This window comes from Nuphar pumila, chromosome 17 (assembly GCF_984573655.1).
Source record: "Nuphar pumila chromosome 17, dmNupPumi1.hap1.1, whole genome shotgun sequence".
NCBI lineage: Eukaryota > Viridiplantae > Streptophyta > Magnoliopsida > Nymphaeales > Nymphaeaceae > Nuphar > Nuphar pumila.
The window spans coordinates 66,030,319-66,048,233 of NC_143265.1; positions in this window are offsets into that span (position 1 = coordinate 66,030,319).

Here is a 17,915-nt window from a genome sequence, read left to right on the forward strand (position 1 = left end):
GCAAATGCATATGCATTACTCCATTAGCATTGCATATGCATTTTCATAGGCATTTTCTCATTAGCATAAGTATTGCACTTAGGCAAATGCATATGCATTTCCTCATAAGCATAAGAATGGCATTTAGGCAAATGCATCTCATTCATGCATAGGCATTGCATCTTCACATATGCATATGCATTTTCATCATAGCATAGGCATAATCATATGTATGTTGGTTTGAACATGACATTTTCAATTCCTTTCTGTATTTTATATTTCTATTGCCTTGTGCTAATCTTGTAATTACAGGGAAGCTTGAAAGATCCTGATTTTCTTTCTTAGAATAGGAAGTTTTAATATTTCAATTTAAGACTGTAATAATTTCATATTAATGGAAATTTCTACCTTTTCTGTTTAGAATAGAATGTATGAGCATATAGTTGCACTTTAAATTCTCATAATTGCTTGTGACATTTCATTTTATTCTTATTTCAAAAATAACACTATGGGATAACACGAATGCCACATGTACCATTCTAATAAGAGGTAATTAACCCTAAGTAAATTATTCACATTTATGGCCATAGTCAAAATGTGAACAATACTTAGGATTTTTATCTTTTATAGAATAAAATTTAACCTACACTTTAGGTCCTTTCAGAAAATCATCATATTTTCAAAAAAATGCTTTTTCTTCTTTTATCAGAATTCAAAGTAAAGATCAAATCGAGATATATTTGTGGTCATAGTCATGAATATATAGAAATTTAATCTTATTTTAAATTCTATAAAAGCACAAAAATCTATTTTATTCTTTCTTGGAATTTAAATAAAGATTAAATTAAAATATATTTATGACCATAGTCATGAATATATTAAAATTGAATCTCATTTCAATTCTATTAAAGAATGAAATTTGCTTTTAAAATTCCAATTTTAAACAAATTCTTTCAATGCATTCATCATTTTGCATCATTATTTGCCATCTTTTTAAATTATTTCCAGTCATTTTCAAAATTCTAATTGATTTTGAAATAAATTTTCAAAAACATAGTTTTCATTTTATTCAAAATCATTTTTCAAACTTTCATTTACAAATGCAGATTTATCTTTTATTTCTCAATTCCATTCAGTCTTAGATCTTATTTCAAAATTCTGATTTTCAATCCTTATTTCTGAACTTCACATCTCTAAATTTCATATTTTAACTTTGAATTTCATTTCAAATTCAAATGCTAAATTCAAAATTCTTTATTTCTCTTCAAACTTCCAAAATTTTGAATTTTTTATTTTCAAATTCAATTTTAAAATTCTGAAGTTTATTCCAATTCTCAATTCAATTCTAAATCAAATGTTTGAAATTTATTTCAAAATCCCATCTTAAATTCCAAGTTTCAATTTCCAAATTCATTCTTAATTTCAAAGTTAAGTTTCAAATTTCAAAATATAAACTCAATTTTCAAATTTTCAAATTTTCAATTTTCAATTTTCAATTTTCAATTTTCAAATTCCAAATTCAAAGTTCAAATTCAATATCAATTCTAATTTCGAGTTCAAATTTCAAGTTCAAATTTCAAATTCAATTATGATTTCAAAACTTAGAATCAATCCCTAATCTTGATTTTTAATTCAAATTCGATTTGCAGTCAATTTCAGATTTCAAAATTCTCAAACTCTGAATCCAATTTCCAAATCCTCAATTACATGCTTTTAAAGTAGAGTCCATTTCAAATTTCAACATTTCAAAAATCATTTTCTGAACTTCAAAGACATTTCTAAAAAGATATTTTTCAAATCCATTTTCAAAATCACTTGGAAAAAATCCAAATTTCTGAAACATTTCCAAGAAAAGCATACACATTCATCAAAGTTCAAAAATCATAACACAAGCCTGATTCCATGTGCATTCAGGATTTTCAGAATAATCTCTCAGTCAAATTTAGGAAAAGCAAAGGCATGAATTCGATCCTTGGTTCAATTACCCTTGGTAAAGGCGCCGGAAACGGTTGAACCTCGTACCGACAAGCGAATCTCGTCTCTCCAATTTCTCGCAAAATTTCAAAACGAAGGTGGGTAAAATTTAAAACAACTTTTTCAATAGATCAAGTGAGACCTTGCAAAGAGTTTCTCTTCTCTCTTTTCCCTCAAAAGAAAAAGGAAGAAAGGGAAAAGAGAAAATTTTTTGCAACGATCACACACACACATTTTCATTGCATGATACACCACACTCAACCCAGAAAATGAAGGGTACGACTAATAATAGTCAATGGGTCCTCTGCACCATCAATTGAAGGGAGTCGAGCTAGAGCAGCAGTTGCAACTGCAAGATCAACCAACTTCTCAAACAATTAGACTATTCTCAAAGGTTTCTTTACATGGCACTCATGCGACCAGAGTTCAAGAACATCTGATCACTCAACACACAAAACTTGCTAATCCATATTCACCATGTTTTTTAATTTCCTTGCAGCAAGCTCTATGTTCACGCACAACTACATTGCTTGCTCAACAATTGCAACGACTTTTCCCCTTCGCTCATGAATGAGTTGGGCTGCCCAAAAACCCCCATTCCTGTCATTTGTCCAGTCACAGGCTGTTGCAACAATAGTAGGGTCGACAACACCACCCGAGGTATTACACCTAGCAGCATGAAAGGCAGCTGCCATGATGCTACTATCACATTTGTCATAACCCCATATTTTGTTCATTTCAGAATTTGTGATAACATACATGGATAGGTCATTAGGATGTGTGTCCATGAAGCCCCAATGCTTGGACTTGCAAAAGGAAGTGCAGTGGGCAGACACAATCACAATGTCAATGCTAAGAATAGCAGTTCTAAGGTGTAGTGCACTATCATCCAAGGAAGGCAGACTCTCATGAAAAAGCTGGATTGTTATCATTGAAGACAACACTGCACTTGCACCCAAACCATAACCATCCAAGGGATCAACACCATTGGCCATTTTCTGCAGTGTCAATGGCTCGACTCACATGCAAAGCTTTTTCCCCGTGATGCTCAATGGGGAAAGCTCTCTCTTGCACACGAGAGAGTTGGTGCTCCTACCTCCTACGTTTCGTCCATCACAAGGACTACCGTCCAACATGGGTTTCGGGTCCATCACATAATGAGCAAGGAAAACTCGTATTGTGACTTCACCTCACCACACAAAGGCTCATTAAAGGAGTACAAACCATCAACACTCGGTAGGTTATATGAGGACGGTGATCTAGCACATAGTGCGAGAGGTTCGAGGAATCTCTCGACACTTGGAGGAACTTGTCTCAAAGGTTCTATCTCATTTTGCATCACTTTGCGAGGCTGTATGTAGTCCATGGTTTGACTACAAAGTTCATCACTTCCTCGCACTTCAAAATTCAAGAATGTCGATAAGGGTTCTTTAAGAGAGAGAAAAGGAAGGATGGAAGCTTCCTCAATCTTCGTTCATTGAAACTTCCTTGATTAGTCTTTTGGGAGCTATGTTGACATTAGGAACAATGAAAAGAGCACTCTCGTCGGTTTCATCAATGGGTTGAGGCAACAAAGTCGATTCGCATATCGGGAAATCAACATGCTTCTTGAGACCATCACCACCTTTGGCAGTGGGCAAGAACTGCTACTACACAGCATGGACTTCTTCCTGGACTTGTTGCAGCAATCTTGCAATGCTTTTGAGGTTGGCCATGAGGTTTTTAACAATAATATTGCGCGTGGTGTTGGTCTTTTTGGCAGACTAATTGGTGATTTTGGTAACGAAGGCAAAATTCATTTTAAAAATATTAGAGGAATGAAATATTATTCGCTCGGATACCACTTGATGTGTTCCTAGGCTTGGTTAAGAATTTTGGGAAACGGGTAGGCTGGGTTAGGTCTAAGTCTAGGTCAATAGGTCAAACTCGGGTAAACTGGGTGTAGGGTTCTGATAGGGTTCAATAAAAAAATTAGTGCACCCAAACGACACCACAGAATAATCTTAGATTTTAAGGAATGATTCTAAACACCTTAAACTAGGTACAATTGAAATTTTAGGGGGCAGCCAACATAGGGACAAAGAGAACTCATTCAGATACATGGCTGGATAGACAAGACAATATAGGGACCAACTAGGTTTTGGGGACAAATAGGCTGACTTGTAAAATTAAAATCTCCTTGCAGAGAGCTCAACAAATCATGATTTTTGGAGGGTAGATACTAGACATTCTATTGGGACCAAATTTCAAAGTCATACATCTTACGAATTGGGCTGGGTGATTTTACGAAGTTTGACTATTTTTTAGGGTACATCAAAAATCAGGTTATGACTGAATTGGGTTTAGGGATTCTAAACTCAGTTTGGGGGTTAAGGGAAGGGTTGGACAACTTACAGGTGGCTTGGCAGACATGGTTAATGTCTGCTACAGGGCTTATACAACTAGAGAATGTCAAGGCTCCATAAGATAGAATTAGACATGGTGAGACTGCCAGAGACTTGAGTTGTGCACATCGGGTCGAGGTGGGCCTTGGTTGCAACCTTGGTCCACTGAAGTGAGTCAGACCACAAGGGACCAACATACCCAATCTAGTGAGTTAAATTCATGAAGGATCAACACACCAATGTGAGAGAGGGGCTAACTCGGGAGAGTAGTGACTTGAATCTAGAGAGAGAGTGAGAGTCATCCTTTAGAGAGATAGAGGGTGACAATTTTGAGAGGGAGAGATGAAAGTCAAGACAAGTTCAATTCATAAGTTATTTCATGATTTTCAAGCATGGAACATGGCTCCTATATATAGGCCACAAAGGGGCACTTAATGCCTTGCACAAATTTATAAGCAATATTAAATTTAAATATAAAGCTAGATAAAACCTAAAGTAGGCAAAAACTAAATCTAGTTAACCCTACTTGAATCAAGCCATAAATATGGGTCTTCATCTCCATTTTTAAAAGAGTCATAAACCCCCTTACATGACTTCTATAGGGCTCCAGAAATAGATTCACCATAATTTGACTTGGGCCAAACTTAGGATCTCCATAAATAGTCTTTTTCTTAGTCTTCTTTCTCATTTCTGGGAGGTGCATTCAAAGCCCTCTACTTGAGTTCCCTGGAGCTCTATTTTAACGTGGGGTGTCACTTGAGTGAGTTCCACTGAATCTTCAAGCTCAAAAATAGAAAAGGGTGATCCATAGGTGGGCTCCACTTGGTCTATACTGCTTAAATGAGGAGGTGGTACCCCATGGGTGGGCCTCACAAGTTTCAACACTTGGTAATTTGGATATGGATTTGGGTCTACAATATTTGGGATCGTATCACAAGGTGGCTAACAAAACAATAAAAATGATTTTTTGATACAAAAACCATGGGTTTTTGTTGTCGTTTGGCTATAGGCTTCGCTTGTTTCAAAATTTTCATTTTTTGGTTCATTCTGGCTTAAAAACATCTTTAAGTTGTTGGGTATTAAGAAAAATGGTGAGCTTCCAAGAAGCCCTTCTTACTCAATAACTAATCATGTTTACCTTATGCTCACAAGGGCTTTGCTCACCTGGTAGTATACCACTAAATTCCAAAAAAAAATATGTATACCATATGTATACCAATAAATTCCAAAAAAATTAAGTATACCATATGTATAGCACTAAATTCCAGTGACAATATTCTTTCTTCTTTTCGTTTGTGTTCTTTTTCAAGCTTTTAAAAGCTCAACTTACATAGTCCACATTGTGGTGGTGGATGGTTACATAAGAAAGGTCTCCTTTTAAGTTTAAGAAACTTCTATGCACTCTCTCAAGAAACTTTATTTAGAAAGATGAACATGTAGACTTGGATTGCCAATTAATGGTTGAATAGGAAAAGCTTATCACTCAAATAATAATTAAATATTGGATGCATATGAAAATATGAAGTGTTAAGAATTACCTCTTATATAAGTGATCAAGACTTAAATAAGAGGTAATTTGTAGTGCTTCATATTTCCAAGACGTGTAGCTAAGTAAGCCCACAAGGATGCACATATCTGGTAGGGGTGACTTGTGAATGTCACCAAGTTGATGGGACATCACAAGTTTGAAAACCACAAGTGACATCCCTTGCTGCAAAGTCAAAGCAGAGTGTACTTCCTAGTGGATAGGGAGACTTCAAGGGTTTTACCAACCGAATGCCAACCAATGTGTGGTGGGGGAGGGGACACTTTTCTCTTGGATTACCCCCCCCCCCCCCCCAAAAAAAGTCTTCTAACTAAATGGATGAACTAATTTTCCTAATACGATGTAGAAGTTGATTGACTTGAGCTACACAATTTAATGGATGTTTATCTTTGATAAGATGAACTATATGGGTATGAGATTTAACCCCTACTAAAGAACCCAAGGGTTCTAAGAGGCCCTTTGAATGTATGAGCACATTTTTTGTCAACATGATGATTTGAAGTAATTGCACGTATAGTGAAGTTCAAAATTGTCAGTAGTCTTTTTTTTAAGGTATTTTAATGTGCTAGGGAAATTTTTGATATGTGCATAATTAAGACAAATAGCAAATATTTAAATTCAAAAGGAGACCAGTTCATGCACATTGATATGATAAATTGCCCTGTCTTTCTAGTAAAAAGGGAGGGGGAAAGCTACATGTAGCTTAAGGATTTCATCAATTTTCTATTTAAAAAAAGAATTTCATCAATTTTAAAGAATCAATTCTGCTACTTTCAATGATGATTCTGGTCTTGCTACTAATCACATACATTGGCATTGCTCATGAACATGAGGTTGTCTCTTGTTAACAAACAAGACATAGCTTCAGCTCTCACCAATACACTTTTCAAAACATTTGAAAACACTTTTCATGACGGCTTTAATCATCACCAAGCTAAGCCGCCATTATTGAAAACAAACCAAATCTGACATTGGATCTAATCTAGTTAAACCCATGAAACAGTTGGGGTTATGCCTACAACCACAGTAAACTCTTCCTCTCTCTGTGTTCAATAATTTTTTTAGAGAGAGGGAAGTTTGTATTTATAACCTCCCAACAAGTTACATTAGGAAATAGGGTTCTTGGAGTTTCCCTATTCCATCCCAAGATTGCAATCTTTCTTTTTCTGAGACATCTTGATAGAATATATCTTCTTTTCAAGCTTGGACTCTCCATAATGGGTGAATCTTCCTTATTAGGATCAAGCTTCTTGAAAACATGTTTTGGACTAGGATGACTCTCCAAAATGTGTGGATCATCAACACGCCCTGCAAGCTCATCTCTCCAGTGGTGAGATTAAGTTTGGTTCTAATAGCTTCAAAATGTCTTATGGGTAGAGGCTTAGTCAGAATATCTGCTAAGTGTTCTTCTAAAGTAATGAATCTAACTTCAAGCTCTCTCTTTTTGACCTTCTCACGAACAAAGTGAAAATCAATCTCAATATGCTTCATGAAAACATAAAAATTAGATTTGATGCGAGATATGTAGCCCTAAGATTATCATACCATATAACAAGTGTATCTTATTGTTCAACATGTAATTCTTGTAAGAGATATCCCAACCATACGAGTTCAAAATCAACTCCTGCCAATGCTTTATATTCTGCTTCAGTGCTTGACTTAGTAACAATTTGTTGCTTGGAAGAATTCTAAGAGAGCAAATTAGTGTTGTGAAATATAAGATAGCCACCAGTTGATTGTCTATCATTTGGGCATCTTGCCTAGTCAGCATCTGCATACCCTAAAAGCTAAAAAGACTCATGTTTTTGTGAATATGGAGTCTAAACATAACAATTCCCTTAAGATATCAAAGAATTCCTTTAACATGATTCCAATGATATTGGGTTGGCGGGTGCATGAATTGGCAAACTTTATTTACTGCGTAGGATATATCTGGACTGCAATGTATTATAGAGCCCTAACAATACTTTGATAACGTGTCACGTCCTCAAAGGGTTCTCCATTAAATTTAGAAAGAGTCACATTAATTGTTGTTGGTGTGTTCATCAATTTGACTTCAAGCATATGTGCCCACTTTAAAACATTTGGTATTTACTTTTTTTGTGAAAGAACCTGTCTGTTGGATAAAGGAATAACTTTTATACCCAAAAAATATTGTAGAAGGCCCAAGTCTTTGATAGAAAACTCCTTTTCAAACTTATTTATGAAACTTTGAACTTTAGGATAAAAGTTTCCTGTAACGATGATATCGTCCACATATACTAGTACAAGCAAGTGATATATTTACATCTTTTAATAATAAAAGACATCAATCAACAAATCCTAATTGAATGAGATAATTGTTTAATCATTCAAACCAAGTTCTTGGAGCTTGCTTCAATCCATACAGGGCTCGATTAAGCATATAGACATAAGTGGGATACTAACCATTTTCAAACCTTGTAGTTGAGCCATATATACTTTCTCTTGTAGGCACCATGAAGAAAAATATTAATCACATCTAGCTGGTGTATAGGCCAACTAAGACTCACTGCCAAGGATAACACAATTCTAATAGTAGTAGGTTTGACCACAAGGCTGAAAGTTTCAAAATAATTAACTTCTTCCTGATAGTCATATCTCTTAGCAACAAGTCTAGCTTTATATCTAAAAATGAACCTGTCTCCATGCCTCTTGATCTTATAAATTCATCTGCATCTGCATCTGACTAGGTTTTAGGTAGGTGATGGAGGAACTAAGGTCTAGGTTTTATTTCTGGCTAAGGCATCAAACTCCTCCTGCATGACTATTTTCTATTTTTTATCACCATTGGCTTCAACAAAGGTTTCTCATTCAGACTCCTGGGACAACTCACTTATCATGACAATACTCAAGGGATATTTGGTAGACAAAAAGTATGAATTTCAAGGTTTCATCTTGAGATCTGGTAATTATATGGTGAGTTCTAATAGGATGTTGTACCTCTTCATGGGGTGTAATGTCGATGACTAGAGTTATCCATAAAGAGTGACTTGATTCAGGACTGATGGGTTCAACTAATGTCATGTTTTTAGTGTCGAGAATTGGCTAGTGGATTCTAATACAAGCAAGGCAGAAGAGTTAGGCGTTGGTGAAGGAGGAACTTGGTCAAAAGAGATGTAGTGATAGGTATTTGCAACTTGAAGAATACTTGGGAGGACAACATTGGACTTGGTCTTAGGGAAGTCTTGCCCTGTATTAAGATTTTTTGTGACTTCTTGTTGTCATAACCAACTGAAGACCTCTTTGAAGGAAACATGGACATTAGTATCAACATAAAGAAATTTGGACTCATCAAATATCACACGTCTTGATATATAAATTTTGTTTAACACATGATCAAGACTGAAAGTGTATAACGCACACACATTCACAGAATGAACGCATAACAAATTTGTGTGGTTCGACTAGTCAGACCTACATCCACGACAAGGTTTCTCCTCTCACTCTCAATTGTTTACCGTGAGAGGAGGTTTCATTTATATTAACTATAAGGTATAACTGTCACGGGCCTATTTCCTTCAATGGCCAGCGCGGTGCGATGGTCCTTCCTTACCGTCGCAAGCCTACTCGTCAGCTCGCTTGCCGGTCGCGGAAGCTTGTAATCAGAGTGCAAGAGAGCAAGAGAGAATAGAGGGAGAGAAATTGCAATCACAAGAAGCAATCACAACGAGGGTGAACAAAAGAAAGCTCAACGCATTTACTTCATTCACAATTTTGTCCGCAGGCTATTACAGTTCAAGTATACGGGCTGCCCCTTCAGAGTATTGATTCACCTGAGCCAGGCAGCTTACATCAGACTCAACAAAAGCAAAACAGACTCTAAGCGCAACTGTACACTGTAAGTCGCAAGGGAACATGCTCCCCCCTTCAAATCATGCGCCGTCCTCAGCGCCATCTGTTTCGTGGTAAGCCCTAACTTCAGCCGGGTAGAGGCTATTCATTCGAAATGCAGGCTCCCACGTTGGTTCTGTTGTTTCCTCCCACTGCACCAAGTATTTCTTCGCTTGTCCCAAGTAGTTGACCTTGTGGCGAAGGATCTGACTGAGGTGCTTCTCGGCCCGTTGTGCTGCTGGGGCCCTCTGCATGATGGGAGCGCGTTGTGGCACACTGCGTTCCGGGTCTCCATCATCTGGATGGAACTGCTTGAGGTTGCACACGTGGAACACCGGGTGCACCTTGAAGTCTGGGGGCAACTCTAGCTTGTATGCCAGCTTGCCCACCTTCTTTGTGATGGTGAAGGGTCCCTCATACTTTCTGAGTAGTCCGCGGTGCCGCCCACGGAAGATGCCTGTGCGACCAGGGTATAACTTCACCAACACTTGGTCCCCAACTTGGAACCCTGCGGGCCGACGGTGTTTGTCTGCCCACTTCTTCATTCTTTTTGCTGCTTTGTGTAAGAATGCCTTCACCAACTCATTTTGCTTGTGTCAGTCGCGAACAAACTGATAGGCGAATGATGGCCTTCCCTTTTCTTGTGTGGCAAGAGTGTGCGGGGTCAGTGGCTGCTGCCTCGTGGTTATCTCGAACGGACTGTGGCCTGAAGACTCGCTCTTTTGCAGATTATAACAAAACTGTGCCACATCAAGGAGCTTTACCCAATTTTTCTGATTGGCACTAACAAAGTGCCTAAGGTACTGCTCCAATATCTCGTTGATACGCTCTGTCTGCCCATCTATCTGCGAATGAAAGCTTGTTAAAAACAGCAACTCAGAGCCAAGTAGCCAAAATACTTCACGCCAGAACTTGCTCGTGAAGCGAGCATCGCGATCACTCACAATGCTCTTTGGTATGCCCCAGTGCTTCACCACATGCTTTACGAACAACTCTGCAGGGCACTCCTTGGAAGCTGGGATGAAGGTGACATACTTTGAGAAACGATCCACCACAACCAAAATAGAACTAAGGCCCTCTACCTTCGACAGACTAACAATAAAGTCCATGGAGATGTTATCCCAAGGACGTTCTGGAATTGGTAGAGGCTCAAGGAGACCGACAGCCTTCTGGTTTGTCCCCTTATCTTGCTGGCAGATGAGGCATGTCCGCACATACCCCTCAACGTCGTCTCTCATCTGCGGCCAATAGTAGCCGCGCTCAAGGAGTGCTAAGGTCCGCTCCTGACCAGGATGGCCGGCCCATAGTGTATCATGGCACTCCTTGAGTAGCTCTCGGCGAAGACTTCCCCACTGTGGTACAAAAATGCGTCCCCCTTTTGTTACGAGGAGGCCATCCTATAGCCAAAATCGCCGAGTCTTCCCTGCCTGCGCTAGAGAAACAAGGTGTTGTGCGGTCGGATCCTGCTGCGTACCCTCGCGGATGCGGCTCAGCAATGCACCCTCCAAATGCACTTCAGAAGACTCCGCGCGCGCAACTGCCAGTTCAGCCCTACGGCTCAGGGCATCCGCCACAACATTGGTCTTCCCAACCTTGTACTCCAAGGCAAAGTCGAACTCAGCCAAAAACATCTGCCATCGAGCTTGTTTAGGCGTCAACTTCTTTTGTGTCTGAAAATAACTCATGGCCACATTGTCCGTCTTGACGACGAACTCGGCACCCAAAAGGTAGTGCCGCCAGGTCCTGAGGCAATACACAATGACGGTCATCTCACGTTCGTGCACTGTGTAATGCCTCTCTGCATCCTTCAGCTTGCGACTCTCATATGCGATCGGATGACCATCTTGCATAATAACTCCGCCAATGACAAAGTCTGAGGCATCAGTGTGGACTTCAAAGGGTCTCGAATGATCAGGCAGTCACAGCACTGGCTCCCTCACTAAGGCTTTCTTCAAGCCATCGAAGGCATCTTGGCACGCTCCTGTCCAGAGCCATACCCGATTCTTCTTTAACAAATCTATGAGGGGCGCAGCAATGAGGTAATAACCTTTAATAAAATGCCGATAATAGTTTGCCGAACCGAGGAATGACCGCAATTCTGGCACTTTGCTTGGCGGAACCCATTCCTGGATGGCTCTTATCTTCTTCCCATCCATACGCAGCACACCACGCCCCACAACGTGGCCAAGGAAGCTAATCTCCTCCTGCCCGAAGAGACACTTCTCTCGTTTGACACAGAGGTCATTCTCCTTCAGCACCTGAAACATTATTCGCAAGTGCTCAACATGTTCCTCCATGTTGCTGCTGTAGATCACGATATCATCCAGGTAGACTACCACAAACTTGTCTAAGTAAGGGTAGAAGATCTGGTTCATTAAAGTCATGAACGTGGCCGGAGCATTTGTCAACCCGAATGGCATTACTAGAAATTCGTAAGCACCATAGCGGGTGGCGCAAGTTGTTTTCGGCTCATCACCTTCGGCAATCCTCACTTGCCAGTAACTCGATCGCATATCTAGCTTGGAAAAGATACGGGCACTGCCTAGCTGATCGAACAAGTCCACTATCAATGACAATGGGTACTTGTTCTTCACTGTGACCTTGTTCAAGGCACGGTAATCCACACATAACCGTTTGGAGCCATCATGTTTCATTTGGAAAAAGACCGGGGCACCAAATGGGGCTTTTGATGGACAAACAATGCCTGCGTCCAACATCTCGTCTAGCTGCCTGCGCAACTCCTTCAACTCAGCTGGCCCCATACGGTATGGAACCATTGCAGAAGGCTTCGCTCCCAGGGTCAACTCAATCTTGTTGTCGACCTCGCGTCTTGGCGGAAGATGCTTTGGCAATTCCGGGGCATCACCCCCCGAAACTCCTCTAATAGTGGGGATAGGGTCGGCGGCACTGCTGCTTCTACCTTCCCTTCATTTGCACGCACTGCAACTAAGAATATCTGCTCCCCATGCTTGACACCCTTCTTCAGTTGCATTGCCGATAACACTGAAGACTTGCCTTTCTGCGTAATGCACTGCACTGTGTGTGACAAGTCTGACCCCATGATCGTCAACGTGTTAAACTTTGGCAACATCATAACATTCTGGCTTCGCAGAAACTCCATACCCAGAATCACCTTTAAATTGTCCAGGGGCACCACAGAGAAGTTGGCTTTGCCGACCCAACTCCCCACTTGAGTAGCCACATCTCTTGCTTCACCAAGGATGAGCTTGGCCTCAGAGTTTACTGTTTTGATAGTCCTTTGCTTTGGCCCAGTTTTCAAGCCCAACCGCTCTGCCTCTTCTCGCGAGACAAAGTTGTGTGTGGCCTCCGAGTCTACCATTGCTGAAGTAGACTTTTCATTCATAATGACTTCTACGTACATAAGTTCCTTACTGACCTGCATGTTCTTAGCTGCGCAACTTCTAGCTGCGGTAATCGATTGCATGGCCCCCATCCTTGGTTGCATGGTCTTAGTGTCACTGCATTCTTTCCGTGCAGCATTGGCTTGCTCGTCGTCCTTTACAAGGTGCTTTGGGCACTGCTTGGCGATATGTCTATCGCCGCAGAACCAACATGTCACAACCGCACCCTTGTTGCTGTTGTTATGCTTTGTGAAGTTCTGTTTCTTTTCGGATTGATGGCGTGTCGACGCCTCACCTTTGTTATTGCGCTGCTCATCCTTCTTGCCTCCATGGTCAGGCTTCTTCCCAACTTTGGTTGATGGGGTGAAAGGCTTGCGCTGAGTGTCAACTAATCGCTCAGCCGCCACATATGCATCTTCTAAAATACGGGGGTTGCTCCTTTCCACTTCAGACTGTGCCCATGGCTAAAGTCCCACAATAAACCAGTTGAGCATGTCGTCTTCTGGCATGTTAGGTATCTCCATCATAAGCTTCTGGAACGTTCTGACATAGTCTTGCAACGAACCAGTATGTTTGAGCTCACGAACCATCCGGTAAGCCTGTTTCTGCGCATTTCTTGGCATGAAGTAGTTGCACAACTCTACTTTGAAGTCATCAAAGGTGTCTATCACACATTGACCCCTCTCCATGTCATTGCGCTTCCGCCTCCACCAAGCGATAGCATCACCATCAAGTAAGGCCGCTACAGCCTTGATCTTCAGATCTTCGAGGGTCACATTCTGGATATCCAAGTAGTCTTCTACTTGGAACAAGAAGTTCTCAATGGCCTTGTTGTCGCGAGAACCATTGAATTTTGTGGGTCTAGGTATATCAATCCTTGATGGTCTCTCACCATTTCCGCCATTTAGGGTCACCGTCCGCTGCAACGTACGGTTTCTCAACTCAAGATCGGTCACTGTAGTCGTCAATGAAGTGACCTGCCCCATTAGTAAGTTCACATGCTTTTGCAGGGTCGCCACCACATCATTCAATCCATTGAATGATTCACATGCGCGTGAAATCGCTTCATCATGCGTAGTCACATCTTCCACCAACTTGTTAACAGTTGCAGCCAACTCTTCTTGGCCCCGAGGTGAACCCATCTCCTCAGCTTCGGCAACTGCCTTGCCTTTGGTGTTGCGCAAGTGTTGATATGGTGCCACGATGTCTTGCTCACAAATCGCAGCCTGTCGGCGTGTCTGTCGACACCGACTCCGGAGTCCCTTCCCCAGCACGAGAACGGGCTCTGGTACCACTTGTCACGGGCTTATTTTCTTCAATGGCCAGTGCGGCGTGACGGTCCTTCCTTACCTCCGCAAGCCTACTCGTCAGTTCGCTTGCCGGTCGCGGAAGCTTGTAATCAGAGAGCAAGAGAGAATAGAGGGAGAGAAATTGCAATCACAAGAAGCAATCACAACGAGGGTGAACAAAAGAAAGCTCAACGCATTTACTTCATTCACAATTTTGCCTGCAGGCTATTACAGTTCAAGTATACGGGCTGCCCCTTCGAGGTATTGATTCACCTGAACCGGGCAGCTTACATCAGACTCAACAAAAGCAAAACAGACTCTAAGCGCAACTGTATACTGTAAGTCGCAAGGGAACAATAACAGTGAACAAGATAAATCCTTAATGCAATTGTTAACACAAATATCACTTACTAAAATATTTTCCTTATCTTTAGGATTATGCTTTCCATCGTGAGTGCGCATCCTTTCTTGACAACTTATCAAATGAGGTTCCTTCTTACCTTAGACTGTTGCATTTGGGGAGCCGGCGTCTATTGAGACAGATCCGATATCATGGTATAAGGCCAATAGGTTTGAGATGCAGTAGCCAATACTACAAGAATCCAAAAATTTGGACACTAAACAATATTCATCACCCCAATCCGTATGCAAAAACTTGATTTTTCTGCCAATCAAATTTTCAACCAAAACCCTGAATTTTTTAAAAATCTCTAAAACTTCAAACTTGTGTGTAAGCATATATATCGAGGTGTATTTTGTGTGTGCATTCATGAAGTGCACATGGTAATGGTATCCACCATAAGTCACAATAGGAGATGGTCCACAAACATCAGAATAAATAACATCTAGTAATCCTGAAGTAACAAAAATTGAATGATCAAATTAGAGATTATGGCTTTTTCCCTGCTGATAAGCCATGCATATATTATATAAAGTCTTATTATCATAAGGTAAACCATACTTATTCAAAATGTGTAACTATTTGAAAAGAGGGATGACCAAAACATTGTTGCCAACAATCCATCATGATCTTTGCTCCAACTAATGCCTCCTTGCTCTGGGAGTAAGTCAATTTTATAAAGTCCTTGCTCAATTTTGCCTATGATCAAAGTTTTTCCTTTAATTCGATCATTCACATAGTCTTAAACAAACCAAACGGCAATTTATGTGTCTTTCCAACCACACAACTGAAACATAAATCAGATAAGTGCAAACTATTGTCATAAGATAAAAATTGTGTAGTACAAAAAATATCCATGTTGAATTGCTCTCTATGTGATCAATAGATCATGGCTCTGATACCATGAAAACAAACCAGATCTGATATTGAATTAGATCTAGTTAAACCCAAGAAACAAAGAGAACGAAAGAAACAGGGGCACACATTTTATGTGGTTCAGTTGGGCTTGTGCTTACATCCACGGTAAACTCTCTCTCTCTCTCTCTCTCTCTCTCTCTCTCTCTCTCTCTCTCTATGTTCAACAAATTTTCAGAGATCTTGTTGGAATAAAACTTCTTTCCAAGCTTGAACTCTCCACAATGTATGGATGTTTCTTAATGGATCAAGACTCTCCAAAACATGTCTTGGACCAGGAAGACTCTTCAAAACGTGTGAATCATCAACAATCATTACTATTGGTGATGGCCAAATTCATCACCAATTTTTTTTTAAACGATTTATGGATCAAATGGCGACGGCTTTGACCATCACCATGAATTGTTCTAGAGAGGGCTTTGGCCATCGACCATTAGTATATGCCAACTACAACAACGGCCATAGGAGCGTCGCTATTACACTATTATGGTGTAGTGACATGAAGCAAATTAGAGTAATTTCCATTTGGGGATATGTATTAAACACCATGTTAGTTATTATGCATGATATTTCATAAGTATGCAAAACATAGAGAGTGGTTGGTCGGATCTTAGAGATCAATGAAACCCTCTTCTCATGTGAAAATTCCTAGAACTTTCAGTACAGGAAATTTCCAGTTAATACACCTTTGGCAATAAAATCTAAAAAACTTGGCACAGGCAATTGCATTGAAAGATGGTGCTGATTGAATGTAGATGAAGTCCAGTCAAATCTCAACAAACCTCACGGCAGTGTGGTAGTTGGCACTTGCCAAGCTGCCCCAGTGGACTTAGAAACTTTTATTGACTTGCAGAATAAGAGAGAAAAGCAAAAGGAAAGGAGCTGTCTTTAAAAACAAAATAGCAAAACAGTATGAGACACAAAAAGATGTGATAGAGATCCTCATCATAAAACATGAGAAAATAAATTTTACTTAGCTGGCACAACGATAGTAGGTATGGCAGGCTGAGCCAGCGCGACCAAGTCTTCGTGCCGAGTGCGATTTATTCGAGTTATAAAAAAAAAAAGTGGAATTGTTTGCACTGAGGGGTGCTAAATCTAACAACCAAGAGAGGGAGAATCTTCAAAAACATGAAAATAATATTCTTTTGCAATGACAGTATTGCCACGAGAGAAAACTTGAACGTACGTTTTTAAATTGGACACATCATTTCAACTCCAATGTGGTTGGTGTGTGGGAGTCAAATCCAAGGAGGATTGAATTACGTTGCCCAAAGGAGTTACTTGAGAAACATGACTTCCAATTTGCTTCTTGGAATTCAACGTTATGATGCTGGTAAGTGTTGAACTACTTTGTGTGTCTCAATTATGGCCTAGTGTCTCTGCGGAGGCGGGGCCGCGAAACAAAGGCACTGGATCAAACCCCGTTGACACATGAGTGTGTTCGTAGCTTTCAGAAGTGAGCCACTTTAGACAGAATGGTCTTAGGTCTCACCCATGTTTTTTTTCTTACTTCAACAAGGGTTCCTCATCATAAAAAAAACTATGGCTTATTGACTCCCTAGAAGGAACAAAATAGTCATGCTTGTGCTGATTAACTCTGTTCACACTTTGCATGATCACGTTTTTTTTTATTGTTGTGTGGCCTTTGTGTGCGAAGAGACGCAAAAGTTAGGCCAACTTACCAAAATACACAAATGCATGAGTCGAGGCCAAATTACCAACAAAGCACGACTAAGGATGGCAGTGGATCGGAGGAAAGTGGGGCCCCGCCCTGTTTGGACTGGGGACGAAGGTTAAAATCCATCCCCTTGTGGAGATGGAGTCGGGGATGGACTTACACTTTCCCCCTCCCCGCCCTGTCCCCGTCCCGATCCCTGCCCCGCCCCATCCCAAATCCTTCTAAGGGATGACAATAGACCGAGGGGAAACGGGCCCCACCCCCCCTCACCTCCGTTTGGACCGGGGATGGAGGACATGAAACGAGGATGGAGGTGGGGGTGGAGGTTCGGATTTTGAGATGGGTGGGGGTAGAGACCTTGTCCCCCACCCCCACCCAGGTCCATTGCCATCCCTAAGCATGACCATAGAACATGTCATATGTATATAACCGATTCATTATAATCAACCTCCCATGTGAAATATATGCTGGGCTTAAATATGACCGATGATTAGTTATATACAATACGGCCTGATCTGCATTCACTAAACACA